At 48.2% G+C, this 27,908-nt stretch overlaps 1 protein-coding gene and 1 long non-coding RNA gene across 4 annotated transcripts in view; one reads left to right on the forward strand and one right to left on the reverse strand.

The window, feature by feature from the left end:
• CLSTN2 (calsyntenin 2) overlaps nt 1-27,908 on the reverse strand; it is a 615,839-nt gene that overhangs the window by 50,889 nt on the left and 537,042 nt on the right. The gene's annotated exons all lie outside the window — the stretch shown is intronic.
• On the forward strand, nt 4,659-10,988 carry LOC123611494. Its single transcript, XR_006718701.1, has 3 exons — nt 4,659-6,031; nt 9,042-9,233; nt 10,481-10,988. It is a non-coding gene; the product is annotated as an uncharacterized LOC123611494 (long non-coding RNA).

Raw genomic sequence — 27,908 nt, forward strand, 5'->3', positions numbered from 1 at the left:
TGAGATAATGACCTGAGCCAAAGTCAGGCGCTCAACTGACCGAGACACCCAGGTGCCCCATGCAGCCCACCCTCTCGGCCGTGGTTTCAAAGCCAGTGGGAGAGAGAAATGTAGACTCAGGTCCTTCACCTGGGAAAGCTCGACCTGACACGTCTGCATAAAGCCTGCAGCTGCAGAGGGGCCATCTGAAGCCTGTGTCCTGGGACAATGGCAGCCATGGATGGACTGAGGGAGGCAGGGAGGAAGTTGGACAACGGCTCTGGAACAGGTCACCTCTGCGACGTTAGACCCGCAAGCCTGCTCTGTGCGTGTGCATCGGCTCCAAATGTACACAGCCTGCCTGATGCAGAAACCTGGAACTCAGACGCAAACTCAACAACGCATCCACAAAGTCTCCAGGCCCTCCACAAAGACATAGTCGGAATCTATTCTACATATGATCACCACCCAGGGCTTAGGCAGGACAATTCCTGCTGGCCTTGAGCTCAGGGTTAAAATTTACAAAACAAAGAGGAAGCAATCCTTTGTGTGTGAGAGAAAAGGCAGACAAAACAAATGATCAAACCCACATTCAGGGAGCCACAGAAAATGGAGCAATTAGAAAGGAAATAGAGGAAAACAGGTCTGAAAAAGAATCAAAGAAAAATTCCAGAAACAAAAGACATAGTTATTGAAATAAAAATAAATCAAGAAAACTGACAATGGCATTAGAGAACTGGCTGATAGATGAGATTAGAGAACAACGAGAATTTGATAAATCAACAAAGACGTGTATGGATTCTATGGCTGATCAAAGGACATATTCCAACAGACAGCCTGACAGATGTGTGTGGGGAGGGCCCCCCCCCCCAGGGGACCGCAGGGGGGCTGGGCTCCTGAGGACCTCTTGCATCCTGCCATGCATGTACTATTCCATTGTAGCGCCTCGCATTCTAGAAAGCCATTCTTTACTTCCACAGCCCCCTCCTGTGACAAATTAGAGGACAGTGGACACACAGAGCCCCCTAGCCCCGGCCCCACAGGACATGTTTGAAGGGCAAGTCAAAACCAAACTTCCCTTCCTGAAATGGAGAGTGATTGAACCAGGAGTGTTGAAACCATGCAAATCGAGTTCTCACTGTGGACTTGCAAGGCCCTTTGGCCTCAGGCCGCCGTTTGGGAACATTTAGAAAGATGAGGTTTTGGTCACTGCCAAGACCAACCTCATGCCAAAGCAAAGATGCCACTCTTATTTGCAAATCTCTTTAAGATCTTCCCAGGAGGTCGCCTGCACCTCCAGACTGGCAGGGAGAAGTACAGTGTGTTTTCGGGGAAGGTGATTATGACAGCTCAGAAAGCACCCGCTGGGCCTTCTGTCAAAAAGCAATTGCTGACTCAGGGCGGTGGAGCCCAGGGGACCGGGGAAACATGAAAGGTAGCTTGTGTCAAAGAGACCACCTCCATTTGCAATTTGGTTGAGCAACATTTGGGCCAATCCCCAAAACAGTCCTGAAAATCTGTCCTTGCAGTTTGTGCCTGGGGCACGTAAATCAAGACTTGCTCGCACCCACAATTTAAACTTGTCCAGGGGGAGAGAAAATACACCTTTATTATGCGCTGATGATATGCCTGGCACCATGCTATGGTTTTTGTGTATGTAATTACGATAGGAAAAGATAGGAGAAAATAGGCAGAGAGGGTTAGGACCTGAGGTCCCTGGGTGCGGAAAAACACGTAGTTTGGAACAATGCTGGGCGTCTCTGACCACAGCAACCCCCCTGGGGTGTAAAGTTCCTCCTAAGAATATATCAGACACCATCTACCCCCCTGAGGTTCCCCTCAGGAATTTGACAAAAGACCTAACTAAAAATAAGTAGTAGACCACAAAGCGTATGACCCACAAGGAATGATGTGGCCACAGACCACCGCTCATGCAATGGAATCGAGCCAATCAGGAAGGGACAGCCCTGCACCTAGAGCCATCCAGCCAGTAAGGGTGGAACCTGAGAAGGAATGATGGGGAAGGGAAGGGAGAGACGACCAGAACCTTATAAAACAAGGACCCTTGCCTATAGTCACGGGCATTCCCTTTCGAATGCCCCCTCTCTGTAGACAGCTTTCACACCATTCTTCCTTTCTGATCTTATACTCTAATAAGCTTTCGCCTGCTGCTCATTTTGTGTCCACCTCTTCATTCTTCGAAGCGGCGAAACAAAGAACCCGCCGTATTGAGGTAGAGAATTCCGCAACCTAATCAGCTTCTTGGATCAGCGGTTCGTTCTTCCCCACCACAGCCTTTCAGCAATGCCAGTCAGATCTCCCTTCCCCATCCCTGGAGGACAACCCTGGGAAAATCCCTTAACTTCCAGATCTTACTGATGGATGGCCTCATTTTTACGTGTTAAAATGGTACTTCAGTTAGTCTCTCGTCCAAACCAAAGCTTCTCTCCCCAGCCTGGGTCTGATCTGCAAACCCTACAAAGCCCCATGGAGGTAGGGTTGGCAGCTTCATGGGGGAGCCAGATGTGTGGGCGCAGCAAACCTGCGCATGAAGTGGGCATTGTACATTCTGGGTGCTGCGTCTCCCACACGAGTAAGCAAGAAGAATGGGGCCAACCAGTGGAGATGAGGCCCCTCTTTGGCCATCACTCGGGAAAGTGTGACCCTTTCAGGCTTCTTTCCCAAGTGGGTATTTGGTAAAATACGATCCTGCAAGATATATCATGAACAATGGGGTCAGGGTCAAAATTAGAAAAGCTTCATGTTACACAGTTAATCAGGTTTCTTCTAGCAAGACTCCACGGACCAGTGGTTCTCAAAGTGTGGTTCCTGGACCAGCAGCATCGGCACCAGCTAGTGTTAAGGACTGAATGTTTGTATCCTCTCCAAATTCATATGGTGAAGCCCTAATGCCCAGCGTGATGCTATCTGGAGGCGAGGTCTTTGTGAAGTAACTAGGTTTAGGTGATGTCATAAAGGTGGGTCTCCCCTGGTGGTGCTTGTGTCCTTATAAGAAGAGGAAGACCGGAGCCCCTCTTTTTCTCTGCTTGTGAGGACACAGGAAGAAGGTGACCTTCTGCAAGCCATGAAGTGGGTTTCCACCAAGAACTGAATCTGCTGGCACCTTGAACTTGGACTTCCCAGCCTCCAGAACTGTGACGAATAAATGTCTATTGTTAAAACCACCCAATCTGTGGTATTTTGTTCTGGCAGCCTGAGCGAAGTCACCAAGGAACTTGTTAGAAATGCAGATTCTCCGGCTCTACCCCCCGATCCAATGAACAGAAACCCTGCAGGTGGGGCCCAGCAGTCTGTGTAACAGGCCTTCCGGATGTTCAGACAAGTCAAGTTTGAGACCCTTTGCCTCAGAGAATTTAATACGCTAATGTGGTCGATAGACTAGTCAGTTTAGCAAATTTGTTCACCGCATTTATCCTGTTTGCCTGTTAGGCACCTATGAATATCACGTGAAACAAACAAAAAAATCTCAGAAGACGCATGCTGTGAAATTCATTAAGTTCGCCAAACACATATTAACAGAGTACCCACTGTGTCCCAGGCAAGTTCCGGGCACTGGGGATGTGACAGTGAACAAAACAGGAAGATTTCTACCAGTCCCTTCCCACTTTCCAGCGTTTGCCCTAGTCTCTCCCCTCCCCCCCCCGTCCCGCCCCTCCGGTCCCGGTCCCGACTGACTTCCCTGCCTCTGCTCACACACCTTGGCTGTAGCTCTTCCTTTTGAGCAGTAGGATTCCCTTGCCCCCAAAGCAAAAGGCCTCTCTTAAGCTTGCCAAGCTTTCTCCCGCCTCAGTTGTTGCTTCCAGGACGTGCCATCGAATTCCTCGGGGGATATTTTCCTCATGAATTTACTGAACAGCTGACACCTGTCAGGGCCCCGGGCTGCGCACTGGAGCTGCGGAGTCAGGCCACGAAGCACATGTCTTAAATTTGACAATTAGGAAAGGGACGATTTCTCCCCAGGTGTGCTTTCCCTGATCACAGTCAGCTGTACAAAGACCAAGCCGATCGCTCGCCCTGACACAGGAAGGGTGTGGAAAGCGAGATGCTTTGGTTTGGGGCCGAGGTGGGTGCTGCTCCCAGACTGTGAGCCTGTCGCGGTCGGTGCAGCGTAAGAGGCGTGATGGCCACTTAACAGTGAGCACTTGTAGACGGACCGACTGACTGAAGGGATGAATGATTACAGTAAAACCAGCCAAAGCCAGCGACACTGGAAATGGATCCTTTAGAAAAGGGGGACGTGGGGGCCCAGCTCAGAGAGCTGGAGCACGGTTCTGGGGGTAAAGCTGTGTCTGTGTCAAATACTTAGAATTCTGACAAGCTCACCAGGATGGCAGTCCAAGAGACAGGGTTGAGAAGGTCCAGCAAACATGGAAAGTTCTGGATAGAAGACGAGGCAAAGGAAGGAGGGTGAAGGTCATCAGACACAGGGGAGTCCGGAGAAGACCCTGACGAGGGAAGGTCCCAGGCATGTCGCGAAGGCCTCCTCACGGCCTCTGGCTTCAAGGCCCATCCTGGGGGTACCTGCAACTCTGTGCGTTCCCACCAAGAGGCAGTGGCTTTGAAGAGTCAGGTCAGAGGAAATTTCAGCTGCACCCTCTTACCTGGGCTGGGACCTGGGGCAATTTTCTCAAACTTTCTTAAACTTGGTGGTCAGTTTCTTCATCTGTAAAATGGGTAGAACACCTGTGTTGCAGGAAGGTTTGTTTATTCCGTGGATATTTACTGGTAGCAACTATATAGATCAGGTATTGTTCTAGGTGTTGAGTGTATAAAGTGAGCAAAAACAGGCGCAGTTCCTTCCCTAAGGGAGTAGACAGAAAATACTCGCATAAATAAATGTAATGTTCTAACTGAAAGAAATACTACGCAGGGGAGGTACAAGGTGCCATATGAGCTCAAAGTTGGGAGATCGGAGCTAGTTGTGGCAGTGAAGAAGTGAGGGTGAAGGAAAAGGAGGCAGGTGAATGGGCCGGTGGGGGTAAGAAGGTTCCAGGAGGAGGGAAGGGCACGGACAGTGGCCCTGTGGTAGGAGCACTGAGGGGACGGGAGAGCTTGTGACGTGGTGCTGAGGACTTGGCAGGGCTGGTGTCACGGACGCGTCAGTCTCTGCCCTTCCTTCAGCCCCGCTGCCGCCAGCACCCCTTTGGGTCTACCCCAAACTCCCTACCCCCAGATTACTCTTCCTGTGTCTGCAGACTGGTCTCCGCACGGCTCCAGACCCGCGGGGTGCCCACCTTCCACGGACTCAGCTTCACCGCTCAGCCTGAACCTGGAGAGGGGCCTAGGACAGATCAACGCTGGGGCTCCTGAGCCAGGCCTCCAGGGTTCACGCTCTAATTTGACCCCTTCCTGGCTGTGTGATCCCAGGCCAGTCACATTCCCTCTTTGTGCCTCAGTTTCTTCATCTAGGCAATGGAAATAACAATTGTAACTACCACCTGGGGTTTACCCAAGTCCCTCACAACATTCATGGCACATATGTAATTTTACATTTTTTAAGTAGTCACGTTAAAAAACCAAAAAGGAACAGGTGATACTAGCTTTAATAATACACTCTAATCCAGGGGCACCTGGGTGGCTCAGCCGGTTAAGCGTCTGACTCCTGATTTTGGCTCAGGATATAATGTCACAATCGTGGGGTGTAGCCCCATGTCTGGGCTCAGGGCGGAGTCTGCTTGAGAATCTCTCTCCCTCTCTGCCCCTTGCCCACTCATTGTCTCTCTCTCTCTCTCTCTCTCTCTCTCTCTCTCTCTCTCAAAATAATAACCTTAAAACAATAATATACTCTAATTCAATATATCCATTCATCATGCAACGTGTAATCAATCTTAAAATATAACATATTTTACATTCTGGTTTTCTTACTAAGTCTTTGCAGGGCGCACTGTGTTTGTTACATTGTCAGCACACCTTGCTTCAAACTGGCCGGATTTCAACTGCTCAACAGTCACGCATGGCTAGTGGCTATCCTGCTGGTCTGGCCAGCCTTTGGCTCTGAGATCCATGGGGCAGGGCCTTGCCTGGACTCCAGGTATGTGGTAGGTTCTCGATAAATGCAGATTGCACACGTAAAAGCATGGATGCACGGGAGAACAGCAGTCATGCTCTGCAAAGCCCCCGTCTGCTCTCATTTGGCTTCCTCCTCTGTTACTGGGCACACAGCCTTTCAGCCATGATGGGGATCAAATCCTGGGTACCCAGTGCCAAATGACCTTTCCGAAGAGAAGGTGAGAGGTGCACTTACGGACCTAGAGGCCCAGAAGGCACCATTAGGAGGACCATGTGAAGAAAGAACGGTGGGGTGGTGAAGATTCGTGGGAACAGGCCCCATCCTGGGAGCCCTGGGCCTTCTGCCTGTAGGCAGCGGGAAAGGGGAATGGACGGAAGGGGAGGGGGCTTCTCCCAGAAGGGCTCTCTCAATTTCCTAGGACCTTGGCAGGAGAGGAAAGAGTTGGCAGAAGGAAGACAAGGTGGGGGGACACTTTGGTACAAAAATGTTCCTTTCTGTGCTTAATTTCTTATTCCTTATTAGATAAGCAGCAGTGAGCAGTCACACATCACCCTTTTCACACTCAGGGAGGGTGACATTTGTGGGCAGCTGCATAAGGACAGGGTCCCCTGGTGCCTACAGGGCCCAGAGAGCGGTGGGGGCTCACTTGGTGGTGGTGGGCCTGGAGCCCAGAACTCCTGTTTCTCATCCTCAGGCCTGTGCTTTTGAAAGTTATCTCCTGGCGAAGATGAGAATAAATCATAAGCTCTTTGAAGAGGACCCCGGTATATTAAACAAATAGGTTACTGAGATGCAGTTAACTATTCACTAATGTATTTGCAGAAAATTAATTTTTCATTCCGCCACTCAGAATATTGAGCCTGGCTGTTCATAAATACACGGTCTGACTCCTCCTTGCAAGTTTAAATAAAAAAAAAAAAAAAAAGAAAAGAGGACTCTCCCAGTGGATATCTTTAGAGAAACATAATTATAATTTAGTTGACAGATCTCATATCTCGGTGCTGGCGAATAAACCTCCCCTGAATAATTCAAATAATAAATTCTGCCCCTTTGGAAAACTGAGCCGATCCTGAATGGAATTGGTTAAGCACTTCCATCTCCAAAGACACAGCACGTGGCAGCCAGCAAGCACGTCTCGGATCTCCCTGGGCCCTCCTCCGGTACTGGCTCCAGCCACCAGCCGCGGGGCCTCTGTCCCTCCTCGCCTTCGGCCACATGCCTACCTCGACTGTCTGTTAGCTCTCTGGTAACAGAGACGAGTGTGCATCCCACAAGGAGAGGCTGAACTTCCAGCGTTAACCACCGCCCCCCAACCACACACACACACACATGGGCTTCTCATGCTGATCTTGCTTTGGTAGCATGTGGAGTGCCTGGGTGTGATTGAAGGCTAATGTTAGCGGGCCCAGGTCATCGTATGACATCACTGCTCCGGAAGAGATCTGTCCCAGCCACGTGTGGATCACCTGTTCCCCTCGCAGAGCAGTTTCTGTAGAAAGGCCTCTTTGCAGTTCACGGGGGCCTCCAGGGAAGGCACGTGAATAGGTTATCTCTGCTTGGAATTCCCGGCGAAGAAACCGGGTACATTCTTGGAACGATAAGTCAGTCCGTGAAGTCTGGGAGAACTTGTAGAACCCTTTCGGGAACAGTCACAGGCCGAAATTCATTAGAACATCCAAGATCTTAAGGCCAGTCTGTCAAGGATATTTGCCAAGTGGAATTTTCACCCCTGGCTTTCGGTCTCATAATAAAGCTTTGGGAACAGTTTAAAATCCAGCAAGAGCCACCCTCCTCCCTCCCCCCTAAAATAAAGCAACCCAAAGAAACACAAAAATCTGCCCAGCACCGACCTTCCCTTGCTTTGGAGAGACGTGACCAGCTCCACGCCCAGACTCAGTGTGGACTTCTGAGAGCTGGATAGGTGCCACGCATGTGTTGGTTCCAAGCTTCAGCCTGATGGCAGATGTCAGAAAATATATACGGCCCTCTACGTTAACCGAGGCAAGTATGTCTCATTCATCCTGGCTTCTGTCAGAGCCACAGCGTTCAGGGACCAGGTTTTGCCACATCTTTGAAGAAGACTGGGAAGGCCTACATCCACGACTCTGTGTTGGCCTTTGTATTAGTTTGCTCGGGCTGCTGCAATAAAGCACAACCCCCTTGGCTTCAGACAGCAGGAACTTGTCCGTCTCACAGTTCTGCAGGCCAGAGGTCTGAGAGCAAGGTGTTGGCGGGTTGGCCCTTCTGTGGGTTCTGAGGGAAAATCTGTTCTGGGCCTATTTCCTGGCTTCTGGTGGCCACAGGCATTCTTGGCTTGTGGGTGCAGTCTTCCCTCCTATCTTCACATGGTATTCTCCCTGTGTGTTTGTGTCTTCACACGGCCATCTTCTTATAAGGACACCAGTCATATTGCAGTAAGGGCCCCCCCTACCCCCGTATGACCTCATTTTAAGTAATTTAATTTGCAACAGACCTATTTGCAAATAACGTCACATTCTATTATTGGACATTAGGGCTTTAACATCTTTTTTGGAGGGATGCAATTCAGTCCGTAACAGCCTTCTCTTGGTCCCCCCATGTTCTCACCGTGCGGGGGTAGGGGCATAGAAAGTGCTCAAAGGATGTGTGCAGTATTCCATCCTATCACTCACCACTTCAGAAACTGCAAAGGGGCAACCTAGAGTTACCACCATTCTCTGGTGTGAGGAAAGAACACTCTTTGAATCCCGTATGATAATAAGAGTAAGCTGTTATATGTGTTCAGGAAGTGCTATTTCATTTCATTTCATTTCATTTCATTGAGCGAGAGATGTGGGGCTTGATCCCATGACTCTGGGATAATGACCTGAGCCGTAATCGAGAGTCGGATGCTCAACTGACTGAGCCACACAAATGCCCCAGGAAGTGCTACTTTTAAAAGGAGAATCCCTGGTTAAGTAATACAATAATAAAAGTCTCCCATTAAAGGTTCTGTAGACCATATTCATTCATTCATTCATTCATTCATTCACTTATTCATTTATTCATTCAGTCAGCATGCACAGAGTCTGTTGTGCACCAGATATCTGCTCCACGTGGAAGAAGCAGAGGTCCCATGCAGGAAACTTGGAGACTTGTTTCTGCCGGGCTGGGCCTCTAAGGCTCCCTCTCCAGTGATCTGGCAGAAGTGGGGAGATGCTCAGACTTGAGACCACTTCCAAAGCAGTTATTCGAACGCCTGAGTGTGAGTACTAAGAAATCTCTATCTATATCTATCTTTACCTTCGATTCCTGACCTAAAAACCATCGTAAATTGGGGTATCGGGAGACTCTTTTGTTGTAACATTTAATCTCAGCAACAGTTCCTGACACAGTACTCTTAAGACCTTTGTCATTCTCTGCATGATAGGAGCATCTGACAGTAAGCCCCTAAATCCTTTGGAATTTCCTGGGCAATAGAAGCATCTTTTGTCCCAGTCAGTCGACTCTGGGTGGGCTCCTGGATGGGGGGTCAGTCATCAGAAAGGCCAAGTCATGATTGGAAGCTTGGAACTTTCAGCCTCCCCTGTGCCCCCCTGCCATCCTCTGGACAAGGAAGAGGGGCTGGAAATAGTAACCCGCCATGCCTATATGATGACATTGCCATAAAAGTCCCAACAGTATGGGCTTCAGGAAGCTTCTAGGTTGGTGAACACATCCAAATACAGGAGGGTGGTGCAGCCCAACTCCACAGGAACAGAAGAAGCCCCTACACTCGGGATCCGTCCAGACCTCGCTGTTCTTTATCCGGTTGCTCATCTGTACCCTTTCTCATATGCTTTATTATTTAATAAGCTGATAAATGTAAGTTAGCGTTTGCCCGAGTTCTGGGAGCTGTGCTAGCAAATGACTGAATCCAAGGAGGGGGGTGTCTTTGGAACCTCCGATTTGTAGCCAAGTTGGACAGAAGTTGTGGGTAATCTGGGCACCTCCTACTTGCTTACTGGCATCTGAAGTAGGGGTGATCTCCTGGGACCAAGCTTTTAAGCCGCAGGGTCTGCGTGACCTCCAGTTCAGTGCCAGCGTTGAACTGGACTGTGGGACACCCAGCTGGTGTCTCAAAGCATTGCTTGATGTGGGAAAAATCCTGCACATCTGGTATCAGAAGAATTGCGAGTGTGGTGTGAAGGAGACACACACAGGGGGTTTTCTTTGCACACACTGAGGTTCTAAGGCAGTGTTTGGATTTATCTGGTAAGGCAGGTGCGTTGTGTAGAAGGAGGGAAGGCCAAGGACCGCATGTTCTCCAGGCCATCGTAGCTGCCCTGCCTCTCCTGTGGCTTTTCCTGGGGCCTGGATGAAGGAGGCCTACCATGATGCCATGCACACCATGGGTCCTCAGTCCCTGTGTGAGCGGAAGCTCTCCCTACCGACCTGCTAACAGAGCTGAGTCTCAGACAATTCTTTTCTCCTCTCTCCCAAACTCTTGGATAAACATTTTGTTTTCTTTAGTAGGAACCTTCCTTGATGAGTTGCATTTCCCACGAAATCCTGGGAGACAGCCACCCTGAAGTCGCTCTCACCAGGTGGGCAGAATAATCACCCCAAGGATGTCTACATCCCAACCCCTGCAACCTGGGTGACATGTGTTACCTCCCGTGGCGGAGGGACTTCCCAGAAGTGACGAAGTAAAGGGTTTTGAGATGGGGAGTTTTCCTGGAGTATCCAGATGGGCTCAGTGTAATCACAAGTGTGTTCACAAGTGAGGGAGGGAGGCAGGCGGGTCAGAGAAGTCTGGAGGTGGTAGAGGCAGAGGCCGGGGGGTGTGAGTACTGACTTTAAGGATGGAGCCCAGGACGGTGGGCGGCCTCTGTAGCGGGAAAGGACAAGGAAACCGATTCTCCCCAGAGCCTTCCAAAGGACCACTGCCCTCCTACACCTTGGTTTTAGTCCCGTGAGACCCATTTCAGACTTCTGATCTCCAAACTGTAAGATAATAAATTTGTGTTGTTTGAATCTACTAAGTGTGCAGTAACTTGTGCGGTGACAATAGAAAACAGATGCACGCATCTGAGTCCACGCTCCTTGCTTCTCCAAACACAAGATGTCTTCATTGTCATCTTTTGGTTCTACGTGCCATACTTACACATGCCTCTGTTTCGTGCCCTCTCCAGCTTCTCCGAGGCCGCCCGCCCCCCAAATCAGGCACAGAGTACGCTGACCTCTCAATCTCCTCAGTATTTTTTTCAAGTTGATTTATTTATTTTGAGAGAGAGAATGAGAATGAGTGGGAGAGGGGAAGGGAGAGAGGGAGAGAGAGAGAGAATCCCAAGGAGGCTCCGCACGGTCAGTGCAGAGCCCTACGCGGGACTCAGTCCCATGAACCATGAGATCACGACCTGAGCTGAGCTCGAGAGTCAGACATTTAACCAACTGAGCCACCCAGGTGGCCCTGAGTCCCCTCCATATTTTGAAGGGTGTTTCTCATTATCATATCCCATGCCCACTTGTAGATGAACACATAAGCAAAAGTCACACCTACTTAGATACTGAGAAGGGCTGGTCTGGCCACGCAGAGCAAAACTGGCTACCTAATGCATCTCCCCAAAGCTAGAGTTCCCCAGGAACTAACTGCTGCTTAATAAGGCTCCTTTCCTGAAATGACGCAGACCTCTGCATGGAACCGCGTGCTGCGGCATGGGGAGCTCGGCAGCTGGCCTCTGTCCACCCGTTATGCAAACATAGGCCTCTGCACCTGCTGCTGCTCAGCCTGTCCAAGGTGTTTCATTTGCGACAAGTCTTTCCAATTAGTCATGTGCGGTTGCCTTGGGCCCCAGGCAATTCCTAAGCCTGAAAGATGTGCTCTTGGAATTCTTTTTTTTTTTTTAATTTTTTAATGTTTATTTATTTTTGAGAGAGAGACAGAGCGTGAACAGGAGGGGCAGACACACACACACACACACACACACACACACACACACACACAGAATCTGAAGCAGGCTCCAGGCTCGGAGCTGCCAGCACAGAGCCTGTCACAGGGCTTGAACCCACAAAGTGTGAGATCGTGACCTGAGCCAAAATTGGCCGCTTAACCAGCGGAGCCACGCCGGCGCCCCTGTGCTCTTTGAATTCTTTGAAATGCCTCCCTAGGGAAAGGCCCACTTAGGAGAAGGCTCCCATCTTAGCATCTTGCGATCATCACCACCTCTGTGTGTACAGCACTTTCTCCTCTGCTTTGCGCTGCTCCCTGGGCTGAGAACTTTCCACGCACCGTCTTATGTATTCTTATGTATTTGCTGGGGCAACTCTTGGAAGTAACACTATTCTTCACCTTGCAGAGGCTCAGAGAGGTTAAGTAACTTGCCCAAGGTCACACAGCGAGTTTGTGTCTAGAGCCTCACTGCAAAGCCTCGCTGATCACTGTGAGCCATCAGTCAGCAGCAGTGTGTCCTAGCAGCACAGCCATCACCCGGGAGCCGGTCAGAAACTAGTTGCAGACGTCACTCTGACCTTCCGAATTGGCATTTGCAGTCTAATGAGATCTCTAGGTGTTCAGTGTGCATTAAGGTTTGAGAAGCTCTAAACCATTATGTGGTAGGACCACCCAAGAAAGAAAAAAATAAGCACGTATTGGATGAGAGCTTGAATAGCGTGTCTGGGAAGGATTCCTGCAGGTCAAGTGAAAATAGGCTGGAAGGCCTTGGGAGAGGCAGATGAGGCCTCTGGAAGCATTTCATTTAATCCCTAAGCATCTAGCTGCTCCCTCCTCTCTGCCCCTAGCTCTCAGACCAGACAGAGGGGGCTGCTCCCACTGGGTTGCTGAAGGACTGACACAGGTGTTTGTCCTTGTGTGGTGGCCATGGGAGCCGATGGCCTGCAAAGGGCATTAGAGCTATCGGGACCACTCTTGCAAACATCTCAGCCTTAGGAGGAAGGAGTGGGAATTCAGGCAAGCTAGCTAGTGTGAAGGTGGGAGGCGGGTGGGGAGGGAGGGAGAGAGGGGGAGAGGGAGAGAGAGAGAGAGAGAGAGAGAGAGGGAAAACAAAAGCAAGGTGGGGGAGGGGACGGGTTGACTTGGAGGGGGCGCCTGGTGCACCAGAGGAGGTAAGTGAAGGGCAAGTGCTCTCCACAACCAGGCTCCCTCCAAACAGGGTCAGGGGGCCCTCCCCATCACCCCCCCAACACTCACTTAGAAGTGAGAGGAGTGAGATTGGTACTTAATCACTATCCTTACTGCCTTGGAACTCATCCATTTAGATCTTATTTATTTATTTGTTGGTTTATTTTATTCCTCCTTCATTCCTCATCGGATTTAGAATTTGTATTGATAATAGATACGTAATAACCATCATTAATGGCAACAGCACTGATCACTTGCCATTAATGAAATAATACTTATTATTTTCAAAGTACTCCACAGAGTCCCTGGGAGGACAAGTGGGTGAGTATTGTACGCGTTCTACAGAGATAAAAGTAAGGCCTGCGGAAGCGTGACTTCATCGGAGGCAGCTTCTGGAGTAGGGGACCGGGCCGCAGCCCAGTTCTCCTGAATTCTAGACGCCATCGCTTCCTTGGCATTCCCTCCAACTAACCAAATAAATGTGAAAACCAAGCCAGCAGTCATGACACAAGGAGATAGGGAAACCGAATGACTCCCTAAAAATCTGCTCTTTCGCTCCTTTTCCTGCTTGTGTTCTTGCTGGGACCCACATCCCCACTTTACACATGTCTCAGAAATAGTGTATGTCTTCGTTGTAAGGGACAAGCAGTTCATGATTTCTTTGGAGTCTTCCAGCAAAACAGGTAACATTTAAGGAAGGGCCAGGCGAGGATGAGCCGAGGAAGCCATCCGCGCGCATTTCAGATCACCAGACCTAGACACCGCGATGCCAAGACCCCTGGCTCTAAGCAATAAGTGACTTATGGAGGACACCTGGAGGCTTGTCCTTGTTCTGACTGGTTCCTGGATGCCTGAGAGGATGCATACACCAGACCACAATTGTCAGTGAAAACCCCACACCCTGAGCAAAGACGAGACTCTCTTTTCCTTTCTGAGTCTTTCAGACGCTCTGTCTGCACCTACACTCTCTCTATACCTTCAAAAACTCTGTTCTCACTTCCTGCTGGCTCATGTTTGACTTCTATCCTGCACAAAGCCAAGGACCCTCTTGGCTAGTCCTGTGGGTCCTCCCCCTCACCCCCCGGGCCTTTGGACCTGGCCTGCCTGCATCAACAGCACTGATCAAATGTGGGCAAAGAGGAGAAGATGCCACAAGCTGATTCAGGAACATTTACCCCAGTGTCATACTTTAAGAGTATTGTGTTAAGCACAATCCATGTTTTATAGCTTTTTTTTTTAACATATATTTTTGAGAGACAGAATGAGACAGAGCACGAGTGGGAGAGGGGCAGAGAGAGTGGGGGGACACAGAATCCGAAGCAGGCTCCAGGCTCTGAGCTGTCAGCACAGAGCCCGACGTGGGGTTCGAACTCATGGATTGCGAGATCATGACCTGAGCTGAAGTCAGCAGCCCAACTGACTGAGCCACCCAGGCGTCCCAGCACAATCCATGTTTCAGATTCACGACTGAGAATCCTGCTTGAATGGTTTACTCTGGTTCCATGGTGGGACTGCCTACATCTGTTCGAAAGTTTTTCTCTCCTTCAGACATTCTGACGTTTTCCTCATTTTCAAGTGTCTTTCTTCTGTGGACACATATATATGTATATATGTTGCTTGGTTGTTTTTCTCAATTCCCAGATATTTTCTGGGTCTTTAAACAATTACCAGCGAGGCTGGTTTGGGGACCAGCCTCTAATCTTCAATTAGGAGAAATGCCTTTTGAATGAGTGGGTGAATGAGGGGATGGTTATGTCTGGAATCCCTGGGGATCAGAAGCTGACACTGAATTCCTGAACCCCTCCCTGGGGGCCCCTAAACCGGAGGCTCTCTGACTCCCCATGAAATGCCCTGATTTTCACACCTTGCTCTCCCATCAATGGGAACCTTTGTTTTTACAGGGGTCTTAGATGTCTGCACCCCATGCAGAGTGAGGGGGGAACTTCAGGCGCCTAGGCATGCTATCAGAGTTGCTCGGTGACAAATATTCAGAGATGGTGGGATTAGAGTGCCCGTGACACCAGGGACAATTCCGCCAGTGAGCAGAGCTACCTTGCACAAAGATCAGCCTCTCTCCCTCTAAATGGTGTCCCCTGCATCCTGGGTCGTAGGAGTGGCTCAGCACTCAGGTGGCTCTTTGTTGCAGTTCTCAGGCCCACAGCCCAGAAAAAGAAAGAAAAGAACGCCCAAGCCGAAGGTGTCCTCCCATGTGGTTGGCTAGCCGTTTAATTACAAGGTCCAATCAAACTAATTACACTTTAAGGACCTCAAAGACATTAGGTAATTAAAGGCCACCTTGCTGCCAGGTTCCAGAAATGCAGATTGTTTCCGTCGCAGTCAGTAGATGGGCCATGTGAGTCATGCAGTGAAGCGGTAAAGCTTGAGACCAAGAGTGAGAGGGATCTGGAGACAGCAGATTCTCTAAGGGCTCAATATGGGTTGACGTTTTCAGAGTCAGAAAGCTATTTGAATTTTTTCTTCTGGCAAAATCCATCATGATAGAAAATCTGGTTTCCTCATCAGATTATATGACTGAGCCATAGCTGCTAAGAGCTGAGTTATGTGAAGATGAAATAAGGTAGACCAGCTAATGCAGTGTTGGGTATACAGGAAGTGCTCAATAGATAGTTATTAATATAATATAATATAATACAATATAATATGATATGATATGATATAATATAATACAATATAATATAGTATGATATAATATAATATAATATAATATAATATAATATACAGTATAATTATAATATAGTAATTGTTTGCTGTTTGGTTTACGGGAAAAACATTCATCAGTGCCCACAATGCCAGACACGGTGCTCAGTGTTGGGGATTCCAGGGACATGCTGTCCTTGCAGATCCTTGGGGTTTCCAATGACAAATGTAACCCAGGTTTAGAGGAAACACTCCAGGAAACAAAAGCCTTATACTTGGTACGAGACGTGACAGCTCAAGGCCACCTTGTTGCGTAAAGAGAGGTGGTGACAACAGCTAGTGGGTGCATGGGTTCACCCTCAAGCACCCACTCCAGCCACTCTCAGGGGCACTTCAGGGAATAAAAGACATGAGGTGCTTTGAAGATATGACTCTTACTGAGAGACTGGATTAGCACACAGAAAATAATTGTTGAATTTTGCATATACCCTGGCCCATCCAAAACATATCGAACATGGCCTGTGAGGATAAAGTCAGTAGATAATTTTTTTTTTTAAGTCAGGAAATAAGAAGCCATGGAAGGGAAAATGTGGGTAGGAGAGTCTCTTAGACACCTCTCTGGGCCACCTCACATCTGGGCACCATCTCTCTGTGGGAGGAGTGGGGCAGAGGGCGTGGCCACGGGTTGGCTACAGCTGACATTGTGGCAAATAACTCTGCGTGGTCCATCCAAAGCCCCAACCCGATGGCCTCTTACCCTGCTGTGGGGCTCCCAGTTGTCTCTGAGGCATAAGGCACAGCAGGACAAATGCCATTTAAACATACGGGGACACGGACATTCCTTGGGCAAATATTGAGCTATTGGGAGACAGGTGCCAGTGGACAAATTCTTCTCCTTTTCTCTCCTCCCATAAGACTTAACAGCTAGTTACTACTAGCTAATATTTGCTTCGAAAGAACAATCAGCTGAACTTGATCACAAGCAGTGCACAGCTTGATACCACACCCTTTTTATTTACGTCCCTCAATCCCTACCTCACTCCCCTTTCCCATACACACATTCCCAGGGATTGCGCTCCTCATTATAAAGGAGAGACCCATATACTTTTGCCTCAGGCTTTGCTTTCTAGGGACTCAGGCGAAGACAGGAAGTTAAGATGAAGTGTGGGAGGGAATGTGTGTGGCCTGCCCCCTAAATGTATGTGGGAAGGGTCTGTTCTTCAGCAGAGGGGCAGCCAGTGGTTCCAAGCTGTGTAGCAGCCAGTGCAAAGAGGAAACCTGATGTGTCATATTGTCTTACCACGCCCACAAAAGGAAAGGATCCTTTTGGTTAAAGAGAAGCAGAGCTCTTTCTTATGCTGGGTCCAGACTGAAATCTCCCTCAAAAGGAGGCATTGTGTGATGCAGAGACCTCAACCTCACCTTTTATTAGTCTAACAATGAGTTTTGGGGGCTGGCTCTTATAACACCCTTCAGCGTGGCCTGAAAAGTGAATCATCAAGGTATACTCCAGCAAGAGCCTGGAGCCAGAGAGATTGTGTTTGGTTAATATCAAGGGTTTTGAACTGGTGTGGCTTGCTGTAGGACTCCCGGTTCTGCCACTGACTACACGTGTGACCTCAGGCAAATTAAACTCCCTACGTCTCTGTGTCCTTCATCTGTTAAATGAGTCATGATAAGGATAAATAAAATAATGCATGAAGAGGGCTCAATATGACACTCAGCACACAGTGAGTGTCCCGTAGAAATTACTATGGATGACACTGTTCTGAGACAGTCCCTGGAAGGAAGTCCAGGTACAGCATGGTTCTCAGATGATCTGTCTTAATTCACAGGTATGTGTAGAGTATTTTGAGGTGTAGCTCCTATTTTTTTTTCACCAATGAGGGTCTCTCTTTGATTTCAAACATTTCAGGCTTTGCATACAGTTGCATCCATGGTCTGAGAGAATAATACAACGACTTAAAGCTACTGTTTATATTTATATGAATATATTATTTTATTAATGATCATAGCATTTGAAATCCAAAAAGCACACGCAGGCTATGTGTGCAAAGTACTTGGCAGGGCAAATCATCCATGAAGACCCCTCAAAGTAACCCCTCAAAGTGTCCTATGGTTTGGGGTTCCCAGAGCCAGAGATCTGATCTTTTGATCTTTCAGGCAGTTTGGAGAACACCTGTACTCTAGGCTGTTTGGCTTTGTTGCTTTTACTGGCTACAAATGCTAGTACAGAATAGAGAAATGAAATACAGGGAAAAGAATATTGGGAAGGGCCACGGTAATCACAGGGGTTCCTAAAAAAGAGGCTCTAATTTCTCTTTTCTCTCCCCTTCTTTCCTTCCTTCCCTCCTTCCTTCCCTTCCCCCTCCCTCCCTCCATCTCTCTTTTCTTCCTCCTTCTGGCCCAACCACCCCTCCTCCCTTCCTTTTTCCTTCCCTCCCTCCCTTTTCCTATTTCATTCTATAAATACTCTGTGCCAGTGACTAAGCTAATGCTGGAGATTCAGTGGTAACCACACAGAAGAGGTTTCTACCCTCATAAGTAAAGCTCAAAGTTTGTAGGGGAGACACATGGTAAATGAATAATCATACAAATAACTGTATATTTTAGGTTGTGACAAATATTTTGAAGGAGGAGCACAGGAAGTGACAGTTTTAATAGCGGGTCCTAGAGTCTAGGAGTCTGGAAAGGCTGACTGACAACAGGTGGGCAACCCCTGGTGGAGAGTGCGCTTATGGCTATGCCTCCTCCTCCTCTGGCTGCCACGATGGGCATCGTGATCCACAGCTGGGGTGAGGCCACCCTTCATGGGTGTGGGCACAAGCCCCTGGGCCTCTCTAGGAGGCACCGCGCTGTCGTAGAAAGGGCACAGGGTTTTGGAGAGACCCACTCAGGAGCGGTGTGGCTTAGGACAAGCCTCTTCAGTGCTCTGAGCCTCAGGTCTCCCGTCTGTGAAATGGGGTCACGATTCGTCTTTGCAGACCATGGTATGATTAGAAGAGCAAACGTAGGCAAAGCCCCTAGAGAAGATCCTAGCATCGAGGCTCAGTAATGTTCATTCCTTTGACCCTCTTCTTCCCCCTTCTGTGGTATTGCAACGTGGTGACGTCATCTAGCCCCTGCTACAGTAGGAAAAGAGCTCTGCCAGGTGCCTCTGTGTGACCCCTACCAGACCTAGCTTGATGCCTAGTATAAAGCAGGTAGCCACAGCGGGTGCTGCTCACAAAATATGTGATGGAGGAAGCAAACTTGTCACAGTGCCCTTAGGTTCCATGACTAATGCTACAGTTCTCAGAACAGCACGACAGAGATTCCAAACAGACCCTGTAATGCATGTAAATGATTCTCCACTATCCTAAATAATAACACAGATTTAATTAAAAAACACTTTAAAGACATCCTCTCAAAGCCGCGGCCCAACCCTCTGTTCCTTTATCAGACTCTCAATTTGCTGACTGGAGTGTGATTTTTGCTGAAACCTCTGAATGGCAAATCACATTTTCATCCCGAAGTGTCAGAGATAAAGCCATGTGAGAGAATGGAATAATTAAAGGCCAAAGAGGTAAACCCAGCGAGGAGTGCAATAGGAAACATGAGTGAGCCAATGATGTTCACAGACTTCGTTTTTTTCCCTTTTGCTGATTACACCAAAGGTCTCGGCTGTAAATTAGAACCGTGTTCTCCTGAAATATTAATCTTTGTCTTAAGTGGAAAAAAAAAAAGTCCATGGTTGATTGTTATAATTCAAACTGCTGGTAAGTGTCCTTGGAAGAGGCAAGTATGGTCTGTCAAACTCTTTGCAGAATATTCTTTACACGGTGGGAAGCCCAAGCTTGCAGTGGGAGCTGACAACAAGGAGGGAACCCTGGTGGAGAGAGCCCAGGGACTTGCCTCCCTCCTCGGACTGGCGTGATGGGCATCATGATTCACAGCTGTGGGTAAGAGGTCACAGGTGTGGGCACAAGCCCCTGGGCCTCTCCAGGAGGCAGTGAGCTGTCATGGAAAGGGCACAAGTTTTTGGAGAGACCCATTCAGGAGCGGTGTGGCTTAGCACAAGCCCCTTCAGTGCTCTGAGACTCAGATCTCTTCTCTGTGAAATGGGGGTAGTGAGTTTACCTACAGAGTCCTGAGCTCTTCCCACCTCCATTCAGCTTCTTCCATCCATCCTTGCTCCAGCATAGACTGGCAGAGCCCCCTACTTGGAGCCTGGTGCTGCTCTCTGTGGCCGTGTGGGACACAGCAGGAAGACAGACCGACAAGGTTCCTGCTCTCATGGAGGGAGTTCACATAATCACGTACACAAGTAGTTATGGAACGTAAGCCAGCGTTGTCCATATTGGTACTCATTCAACCAAATTTCCTTGAGCGAGGTGCAAAAGGCCAAGGTCACGTGGTTGCTGAGGTGAGTGACTGCTTACCTCTGACGGGGTAAGCGCCATCTCTGATGTAACCCTGTATGCCTGGCGCCTAGCACAAACCCGGAACAGCACACGCTCAGGAGAAGTGTATTCAATCAAGAGAATCTGCTCTGGGGCTAGTCAACGACAGCAACCATGTCTTATCTGCCTCTGCATAGAACATTCCAGAATAGGTTTTAAATTCATTCAGCCAGCATTTTCTGAGACCCACTCATTCCCCAAATATTGTACATGTCCTTTAGTGAACACATGACTGAGTTTCTGTTGGGCAGACAACACCGAGCGCAACTTCTGGGTCCAGTTTAGGAGAAATTGCCAAGCAGTTTCCCAAAATGGCTGTACCAGTCTACATTCCCACCAGCAGTCCACAAGAGTTCCGGTCTCTCCACATTCCTGCCAAATCTTGGTATCGTCGTTTTTCTTTCCTTTTTCATTCGGGTGGATGTTCAGTAGAGCTCGTTGTGGATCTATCTTGCATTTCCCCGATGTCTAATAAAGTTGAGCACCTTTTCATGTGCTTACTGGCCATTCGGAGAATTTCTATGGAGTGCTTTTTTGGGTCTTTTGGAGGGCCAGGAGTTTTGTCTGCTTTGCTCACTGTGTATCCTCAGCATCCAGAACAATGCCTGCCACAAGTAGGCACTCACAGGAAGGATTTGTTAAATAAATGTGCAAATCCACTTACTTCTACTATCATTTCCTTAATAGTTTTCTTTAAGTCAATTCGCTTTTACTTAAATTAAGTGACTTAGGAAGGTAATTGTATGTCATTCCATAGCTCTGAAATCATGGTTGTAATGTGCAAGTTCCACTTTTTCTGTTACAAGTTAAAATAAATGGGCAACGTTTAATTTTTTAAAAATTCATGTATGTGTTTTGAAAGATCTCCCCCTGCATATCACTGGTGATATACGAGTACATCCCAAATTAAATAAATGGATTCCTGTGAAACATTCAAGTGCCCATTATATGCTGGCTGTGGCTAGCTCTCCTGTATGCCAGCGGTATGCAAGCTGTGCCCGCAGACCCGGCACAAGGGGGAAACGGGCATTCGGACAATGTGCCGGGCCAGGTGGCAGTGCTGCGGCTTTCGTGATGTCTTTAGAAGGATCGCCGAGGTGAGGTGACCGAGCGGACAAGAGGCTGGAGGGGTGCCAGATTGGCGAGACACACAGAGACGTGGAAAGACAAATTAACACTTGACTCCAGTTGTGATATAAAGTCTGGTTGTTTTCAATATTTTAAGAGGCCAATTGTGCTTTACTCCACAGATAAAAAGCTTTAAGTGTGTGAGGGACAAATGACTTGCAGGGGGTTAAGACTGCTAAAATCTTATTAAATGAGCAGGTTTTACATGTCCGGCCCCTCTCTCCCTAGATAAGCTGCTGGTAGATGGCGTGTAGAAACAGAGCCACATGAGGAAGGCTCCTGGCTTCTTTGGTCAGCCATGTGGGAGCCTGCACCGGACGTCACAGCCAGCCAGGCTGGCCTGTGGCAGCTTTGCAAGGTGCGGGGTCTGTCGTGTGGTGACTGAGCTGATGGTGCTGCCAATGTTCAGCCCACAACACTGCTTGATGAACAGGCTGCCCACGACCTAAAGGTAGGAAGTCACAGAATCCTGCCCTCAAAAGCTGGTCGCCTGCTGGGAACACTGACCTAGGGGGTGTACCACAATAAGAACTGGGCCTGGGCAAATGGCAGCGGGGATGACAACCTTTCTCTGTGGCTCAACCTCGGTGTTCCGGAATGGAAATCAGTGGGACGCCCCTAGTCTGAGTGCTAAATGATTCCTCAGGGTTGCCCATTAGCTGCCGCTTCTGGGGATGAGTGTCTTACACCCAGGCACCGAGGGGCATTTGTGTTCAGCTCTGTCTCCAGTAGGAAGGGATCCTTCCTTCATAGGGAGATGTAGCCACCCCTCACATCTCCATGGAACTGGGGGGGGGGTGGTGCATCGACACAGAGTCACTGGTATGGAGCCCATGCAGTCCACAGAGCAGAGGCCATGGCTGCCATGCTTGCTCGCTCCTGCCAGCGTGCTGGGCTGAGCAGCAGAAGGAAACAAGGTCTTGAAGAGAGACTTAAAATTTTAGTGTTTTGAGACTGCGCTGAGTCAAGCCTTAAGCCAAGGGAGAAACTTTGTAATGGGAGCAAGGATCTCAAAGGTTCTGGAGCTTTGAAGCCTTGAGAGCCTGTGATGCCCAGAGAAGGCTCTAGTCAGACTCTCAGAGCCACTCTACTGGATGCTTGGGGAAGGCTTCTCTCCAGCTCCTTAATGCAGACAGCTTGGAGGCAGAGCTACGCTAGGTGCGATGTGCTTTGTTAGCCATATTTAATCCTCCCAACCCTGTGGGGGAAGTGCTATTTTACCCTGGCTTTACAGGTAGGGGAACTGAGGCACAGTGAACTTAGTTGCCTTCCCCGAGGCCATACAACCTTGGTAGGTCTGGGATTCAAACCCAGGAAATCAGGTTCCAAAATCTATGCACTTAACAACTAAGCCAGGCTCCCACTCATGGCCAAGTACACCAGAGGGGATGGCTCCTTATTTCCAAAAAGTTCTGAATTCTAGAATCCTCTAGGACAGATTCAAACTGGCTAAGCCAAGACTGATCTCTAGTGGGGGCCAAAAAGGTAAAAATGAGGATAATAATTAAACAATGCAATTTATTATCACCTAGCATGAATTAGGTGCTCTACGCATATATCTAATGCTTATTAACCCACTTTACAGATGAGGATGGGAAGACTTGGAGGAGTTGAGTCACGTCCCTGAGTTCCCACTGCTGGAGGGTAGCCATGATGAGATGTGAACTTGAGGTTTTCGGCTTAAAGCCCATGCTCTCACTTCTACATACTTTCCTCTGCCCTCATGAAGCTTTCTATTTCCCCCAAGTATTACTACATGTACGGCCTTCCTTCTTCTCCCATGGGCATGTGAATATAAAGGCTTGTTTGTCACTGAGGAAAGGGACTGCTGGCCTCAGGATGCCCTGCCGCCCCCACCCGTGCAAGCCCGAGCCAATTTACACTTGGCCGTTAGCATCCCCACCATATTGGGTATTCTCATTAAAAGCAACTTGGCCGTTTGACTTGGGTAAAAATGAATTAAAAATCTGTGTAATTTATAAATTTATAATGTGTGTTTTCTGTTGCTAACCCCTTTAACTCCAGGCCTGGGTTGTCTGCTCCCACAGACTAACTACCTCTATCTGTCAGGGACACACTGCCTCCCTGGAAAAAGAGCGCAGATTTGGTTGAATCTTCAACGCTTCTGTTTACCGGCCACTTGGCCAAGGGTGAGTTGTTTTTAACCACTGCTCAAAGCCACAGTCGCCTTACACCTGAGGAATGGGGCCGTGGTGCCTGGCAGGAGTTAAATGAGACACGGGGGGCTTGGAACCTGTGGAAAGTAAACAGCAAGGTGCCGGGCCTGTGAGCGGTTCCCCGACCTGCTGCCCCAACCAGCCCGGCGGTGCCTGGGACGCCCTGAGTCCTCAGATGGGCCAGTGTATGGTAGGCGTCCTTCCTGGGCGCCTTGTTCACATCAAGGCTTCTGCTGCTTCCCAGGATGGTTAGGCCACCCTTCCCTGCCAGCCCTGATCACAGTATTTGAATTACCTCTGTCTTCCATGAAACACTAAACTCCTTCAGGGTCAGGATCGGCTCCTGCCCCACTCATCACCCTGGCACCTGACAAAGGCTGCAACACACAGTGGCCCTCAACACACGCTGCTTCCTTTTACATGACTTCTTACGATAACGTAAATCAAGATGCAGACGGCCACGCAAAACAAGTGTAGAACAGAATGAACTATTAGAGAGTGAGCTACTTTTACAGCCACTGCCCAGGCCGAGAAATAACTTTTCCAGCCACCCAGATGCCCTGCTTTTGTCCACACCCCCATGCCCCACCCGTCCCAACCACCCTCCTGCCCCAAGCAAGGCCCACTCTGCTGACCTTTACAGCTTCTCTATAGTTTGACCACTCAGATCTGTGCCTCTGCACATTATAGTTTTTTCCCCATTAAAAAAACTAGCTTGTTCCATTTCTTTTTTTTTTTAATTTACAGATTCCTCCTTGATTGCTTTCTTTTCCTTACAATTTAATTGTCAAAAAGCCCAGGACATCTGACCTACAGAGTTACCCTATCTGGATTTTGTTAATTGCATACTCACATGCAGTTTAAAAAGTAGCTCCTGCAAATAGGCAATTGGATCCAGGCTCAGAATATTCATTTTCAACCCTAAACTTGGAGTTAGCTATTTCTTCAAGAAATCCTGGTTTCTTTTAGTACAAATGATATTTTAAGGCCACAGTGTGGATAATCAGAGCAGAGACCTGTCATAGTTCTGTTTACCACTATATGTCCAGTTCCCACCATGTCAGTGCCTGGTATGGCATAATAAAGAAAGAAAAGAAAAGAAAAGAAAGAAAAAAGGAAAGAAAGGAAGGAAGGAAGGAAAGAGAGAGAGAGGGAGGGAGGGAGTGAGAGAGGGAGGGAGTTAGGGAGGGAGGAAGGAAGGAAGGAAGGAAGGAAGGAAGGAAGGAAGGAAGAAGGAAGGAAGGAAGGAAGGAAGGAAGAAAGAAGAAAGAAAGAAAGAAAGAAAGAAGGAAGGAAAGAAGGAAGGAAGGAAGGAAGGAAGGAAGGAAAGAAAGAAAGAAAGAAAGAAAGAAAGAAAGAAAGAAAGAGAGAGAAAGAAGGGAGAGAAAGGAAAGAAGGAAGGAGAGAGAGAAAGGAAAGAAGGAAGAAAGAAGGAGAGAGACAGGAAGGAAGGAAAGAAGGAAGGGGGGAGAGAGAGGAAGGAAGGAGGGAAGGAAGGAAGGAAGAAAGGAAGGAAGGAAGGTAAGGAAGGAAGGGAATGAAGAAAGGAAGTAAGGAAAAAGTCTGTCTGCCTATGTATCTATCCATCTATCCATCCATCCATCCACCATACATGCATATGTGTGATAGTGCCTATGCATTATGATAGTGCTGGCCCCCCAAAAACATATTTCCATGGGTCACATGTTCTGCTGCTACTCCCTCACTAACCTCGCTTGACACTGACCATATCAGGTAATCCCTGCAACCACCCCAAACTGTTTATAATAATCCTCATTTCACAGATGAGGAAACTGAGGCTCAGAGACATAAAGTGATGCATTCAAGGTCACATAGATAGAGGGGGCAGAGCTGAGCTGCAAACTCAGGTCTGAGAGACTCCAAAGCCTGCATGTCTTTCATGGCTCCTTGATGAATATGCGCTCTTGGAATGCAAATGTGTTCACTTTAAAATTTGATCTTGATCGAGATTTGCTGATGAATGACTGAGTGAATGAATGCCTGACTTCATGGGGCAGAATGCAGACACAGCCCAGTTCTGCCCTCTGCTCCACTATCAAGTGCTTCTTTCCTTCTTCTTCTTTTTTTTCTTTTTTGGTTCCTACTCTGACATATTTTTGCTAGATGGCAGAGGGATATTGTTAGTATTCTGGAATAAACCTGAAGGTATATTTTTTCTCTTGGCTTATGAGGCTCATTTTATTCATATGTTTACAGATGCAAAAGTGGGCAGAGGGTATAATAATTCTTCCAGTAACTCAAGTCTCAGTTCACATTTGTGCCCTGATGGAGGGCTCACTTTTTATTTGAGTCTAAAAAATAGGTAGAAGACTCTCTTTTTGCTTTGAGCCCACATAACTAAAGTTTTTTGTCCTCTTGCATTTGTGACTGTAATTAACCATCTGACAGAGTTGTGTCCGATGGAAAGATATGTAGCCCTTTTAACAGGAGTAGACCTCACTATAAGACTGACACCGAGCTCTTGGTTTCCAGGGCAGCCTTAAACAGGACAATGGCTCTGTGGTAACTAACATTTCATGTCCTTTCCAGAAGCAGGTGCTAGATTTTGCTATTGGGAGAGCAAAGAGCTCTCTTCTCATGGGAAGCTACCACCTCCTTGCCAAAGAGTAGAAGCCGTGTGGATCCATGGGGTCAATGCAAGGGTGACCCTACCACTGTCCTCTGTCTTCATGTCAGACCCTGGAGCCAAGGCAGTGTGGGAAAGAATGACAACTCATCCCTACTGATAAAGAGGCGGGGGGGAGACCAAACTATGTTTTGTACCTGTAAGTAGCCTAGGAGATCATAAGGAAAGTTGACTGGAAAACCTTCATTGGGCTGTTCTGAGAAGCTGGTTTGGTTCGACTCTTGAAGGTAAAATGGCCAAAAGGCCTAGAGGTGAGAGATGAGGAGTCAAGGAAATGCCAAATAAATATGGACACTGTTGGTGCAAATGAGAGATAATTTCTGAGATCTTTGTGGCTATCCCAATGCACAGGATAGTTGTAATTTCCCTCTTAACCTCTAATTGATGGCAAAATCATTACTTTTGCAGAACTTATCACTGTATTTACTTCCATGACAAGCATGAACAATTTGAACAAAGAGTGATATTTCTGTTTACAAAGGGAAAGAAGGACACTTACTCCATCAGAGGGAGGCTGATTATACAGATGATGCACACAGGCCTGGAGCTTCCTAGGGCCTTAGGTATACACTGTTGTTTTTTTTTTTTTTTAATTTTTTTTTCAACGTTTATTTATTTTTGGGACAGAGAGAGAGCATGAACAGGGGAGGGGCAGAGAGAGAGTGAGACACAGAATCGGAAACAGGCTCCAGGCTCTGAGCCATCCGCCCAGAGCCCGACGCGGGGCTCGAACTCACGGACCGCGAGATCGTGACCTGGCTGAAGTCGGACGCTTAACCGACTGCGCCACCCAGGCGCCCCAGGTATACACTGTTTTAAAATGTCCCCAAGGTTTGTTTTAATCAGGTATGGCAAGACACACAGACACAGAAGTGACTGTCATGAAGGAGGAAGGTTTTTGGTTTTTGTTTTTGTTTTTTGGATGTTGATTTATTTTTGAGAGAGAGAGTGAGTGGGGAAGGGGCAGAGAGAGAAAGAGAGAGAATCCCAAGCAGGAGACTGATGCAGGGCTTGAACTCATGAACCATGAGATTGTGACCTGAGCTGAAATCAAGAGTCAGACGCTTAACTGACTGAGCCACCCAGGCACCCCAAGAATGAGGGTTTTATATTCACCGATCCCTAGAAACTGGAGGCACCACACCATGCAGGGCTACGTGGGGAACCACTGGGGTTGGTCGAGAGGCAGAGGGAGTAAGAAGAACTGTGGGCAGGTTGCTTTATTATGGTTTTTTTTTGGAAGGAATGGGTGAAGCTGTAAGCAAGCTGAACAGGTTTAGGGCAGGATGGTCTGAATAATTTCAGTGGGTATCCCTAGATGTCCAGTACTTGGCCCTTGGATGATTTAGGGCAGGTGGAGAGTGTCCTGGTCTGAAGGAGTCCAATAAAAGGAGGCAGATGGACGGATGGACTCAGGGTTGGTTGGTTTGGATATCAGAGGCACGATACTGCAAGGGGAAGTCCCTCTCTGGGTCCATGAGGCCCCAAGATGTCAAAGCATCAAAATACAGAAAAAAAAAAAAAAAAGATTGATACACACAGAGACAAAGTTGATGCCTTTGCTTGCAGCCCCAAGAGCAGCAAATTCCTCCTTTCTTTCTATCCCTGCACCCCTAAGTCACTGTCCACATCCCTCAAATTTAATACCTGTTGGTTTTCTTGCTTACTTTGAAACCTAAACCTCAGACTTTTCTCTCTAGGCCCTCTAGAACCCGGTTTCATGGCAAAAAGCACTTCCACATTCTGAAATATTATGTCCAATTCCAAT

Source organism: Leopardus geoffroyi, chromosome C2 (genome assembly GCF_018350155.1).
Source record: "Leopardus geoffroyi isolate Oge1 chromosome C2, O.geoffroyi_Oge1_pat1.0, whole genome shotgun sequence".
Lineage (NCBI taxonomy): Eukaryota > Metazoa > Chordata > Mammalia > Carnivora > Felidae > Leopardus > Leopardus geoffroyi.